The sequence below is a fragment of the Ovis canadensis genome, chromosome 1 (assembly GCF_042477335.2).
Source record: "Ovis canadensis isolate MfBH-ARS-UI-01 breed Bighorn chromosome 1, ARS-UI_OviCan_v2, whole genome shotgun sequence".
Taxonomy (NCBI): domain Eukaryota; kingdom Metazoa; phylum Chordata; class Mammalia; order Artiodactyla; family Bovidae; genus Ovis; species Ovis canadensis.
In genome coordinates this window covers 157488667-157492326 of record NC_091245.1, presented here as the reverse complement: position 1 = coordinate 157492326, position 3660 = coordinate 157488667, and positions in this window count along the sequence as shown.

Sequence of the window (3660 nt, the reverse complement as noted above, 5' to 3'; positions counted from 1 at the left end):
ATAATAATGATGATGTTAACAATAATAAAGTATTATTATAACAACAAAGGTTTAGATTAAATACTGAAGTATAATTATTTAATCTTGACAAAATCATTGCAATTTATCTATATACTAGCAACAAAATTTGGAAAATGAAGTAAAACTACTATTCACAATAGATTCCCAAACTAAATTAATTACAATTAATTTAATGAAAAGAATGTGGCCTTTAAACTGAAAACTTCAAAACCTTGCTTTGAAAAAAGAGGATATAAATTCATGAGATACACTGCATTCTTGGATTAGACAATTCAATGTTATTAAAACATCCATTTCCCCTAAACTGATCTATAGAGTCAATGCAATCCAAATAACCCTTGGGATAAATGCCTCTAAAATCTGAGATAAAAGTAAATTTTAAACACAAACTCTGTCCCCTACCAGACTGTTCAAAGAATAGGGAGGTAAAATTAAAGCAATTTCAGAAATGCAACATCTATAAAAATTGCATTTTATGCATCCTAAGAAGATTAATTGGAGAAGGCAATGACACCCCCACTCCAGTACTCTTGCCTGGAAAATCCTATGGACAGAGGAGCCTGGAAGGCTGCAGTCCATGGGGTCGCTAAGAGTCTGACATGACTGAGCGACTTCACTTTCACTTTTCACTTTTCACTTTCATGCTTTGGAGAAGGAAATGGCAACCCACTCCAGTGTTCTTGCCTGGAGAATCCAAGGGACGGGGGAGCCTGGTGGGCTTCTGTCTCTGGGGTCACACAAGTCGGATACGACTGAAGCGACTTAGCAGCAGCAGCAGCAAGAAGATTAATGGAGCATTTGCTCCATCAAAATGAAGAAAACATATATAATCAAGAGGAGTCTAAGGAGACATCACAAAACTGTAGTGTGGTAACCTCAATGCAATCCTAGAACTGAAAAAAGATGTTAGGAATCCAAGGTCTATACAGTCAAAGCTATGGTTTTTCCAGTAGTCATGTATGCATGTGAGAGTTGGACTGTGAAGAAGGCTGAGCACCAAAGAATTGATGCTTTTGAACTGAGGTGTTGGAGAAGACTGTTGAGAGTCTCTTGGACTGCAAGGAGATCCAACCAGTCATTCTAGAGAAACTCAATCCTGGATATTCATGGGAGGGACTGATGCTGAGGCTGAAGCTTCAATATTTTGCCACCTGATACAAAAAACTGACTCATTGTAAAGGACCCTGATGCTGGGTAAGACTGAAGGCAGGAGGAGAAGGGGACAACAGAAGATGAGATGGCTTGACGGCATCACCAAATCAATGAACACAAGTTTGAGCTACAGCCAGATGGTAAAGGACAGGAAAGCCTAGCATGCTGCAGTCCAAGGAGTCACAGTCAGACACAACTAGGCGACTGAACAACAAAAGAATACTAGGTAAATAACAGGAAATCTAAATAAAGTGTTGACTTTAGTTATGCAGGTCAGGAAGCAACAGTTAGAACTGGACATGGAACAACAGACTGGTTCCAAATAGGAAAAGGAGTATGTCAAGGCTGTATATTGTCACCCTGCTTATTTAACTTATATGCAGAATACATCATGAGAAACTCTGGGCTGGAAGAAGCACAAGCTGGAATCAAGATTGCCTGAAGAAATATCAATAACCTCAGATATGCAGATGACACCACCCTTATGGCAGAAAGTGAAGACGAACTAAAAAGCTTCTTGATGAAAGTGAAATAGGAGAGTGAAAAAGTTGGCTTAAATCTCAACATTCAGAAAATGGAGATCATGGCATCTGGTCCCATCACTTTATGGCAAATAGATGGGAAAATAGTGGAAACAGTGTCAGACTTTATTTTGGGGGGCTCCAAAATCACTGCAGATGGTGACTACAGCCATGAAATTAAAAGACACTTGCTCCTTGGAGGAAAAGTTATGACCAACCTAGATAGCATATTGAAAAGCAGAGACATTACCTTGCCAACAAAGGTCCGTCTAGTCAAGGCTATGGTTTTTCCAGTGGTCATGTATGGATGCGAGAGTTGGACTATGAAGAAAGCTGAGTGCTGAAGAATTGATGTTTTTAAACTATGGTGTTGGAGAAAACTCTTTAGCGTCCTATGACTGCAAGGAGAGCCAACTAGTCCATTCTAAAGGAGATCAGCCCCAGGTGCTCTTTGGAAGGAATGATGCTAAAGCTGAAACTCCAATACTTTGGCCACCTCATGCAGAGTTGACTCACTGGAAAAGACTCTGATGCTGGGAGGGATTGGGGGCAGAAGGAAAAGGGGACGACAGAGGATGAGCTGGCTGGATGGCATCACGGACTCGAAGGACATGAGTCTGAGTGAACTCCGGGAGTTGGTGATGGACAGGGAAGCCTGGCGTGCTGCAATTCATGGGGTGGTAAAGCATTGAACTGAGTGACTGAACTGAACTGAACTGAATAATGACATAATGATACTAGGTTATTTACTGTAACAAATACACTGTAATATGCTAATAATAGGGGAAACAGTGTGGGTATATATGAAATTTCTGTACTGTAGTCTAAGTTTCTATATAAATCTAAAACTGTTCTAAAAACATAAGTTCACTTGAAAAACCAGTATGATTTAGGCCCTCTTATTTTCCCCTTCTTAGAAATGAGAAAACTGAGGCATAATATAATTTAATTATTTCCCCCCAAAGCACACAGCTAGTAATTTGTAAGGCCAATATATGCTAACCTTAAAATTTCACCCCAGCATCCGTGTTCTTAATTGTTATGCTATATGTAAGTAAAGACCTAAGGCTAACAGAAGTAAGTTGTCATGAGTCTTTTGTTGCTATACCAAATAATCCTGATCGGAAAAACTAAGAGGAGTTTCTTTCAATAGCTTTCTAGCAGAAACAGGATAAGGAGGAAGAATTTTATTTCCCTACTTTCTTGACAAGTGAGAGCAGCCAAGAATACTGTTTAAATGCTACTCTTGGTTGTCCTGGTTATGAGGACCTCATGTAGCATTCAGTCAGTTAGTTCAGTTCAGTCGCTCAGTTGTGTCCAACTCTTTGTGGCCCCTTGCAACATGCCAGCCCACCCTGACCATCTCCAACTCCCGGAGTTAACCCAAACTCATGTCCATTGAGTCAGTGATGCCATCCAGCCATCTCATCCTCTGTCATCCTCTTCTCCTCCTGCACCAATTCCTCTAAGCATTAGGCTCTTTTCCACTGAGTCAACTCTTCACATGAGGTGGCCAAAAGTTTCAGCTTCAACATCAGTTCTGCCAATGAACACTCAGAACTGATCTCCTTTAGAATGGACTGGTTAGATCTCCTTGCAGTCCAAGGGACTCTCAAGAGTCTTCTCCAACACCGCAGTTCAAAAGCATTGATTCTATGGTGCTCAACTTTCTTCACAGTCCAACTCTCACATCCATACGTGATTACTGGCAAAACCATAGCCTTGACTAGATGGACCTTTGGTGGCAAAGTAATGTCTCTGCTTTTTAACATGCTCTCTAGGTTGGTCATAACTTTCCTTTCAAGGAGTAAACGTCTTTTAATTTCATGCCTGCAATCACCACCTGAAGTGATTTTGGAGCCCTCCCACATAGCATTACCAGGATTATAATAAGAAATCCATATGCAAATGCAGTAAATAGTAGTAAGAGGTAAGGTAATCAGTGTTTTAGCTATATCCAACTTAA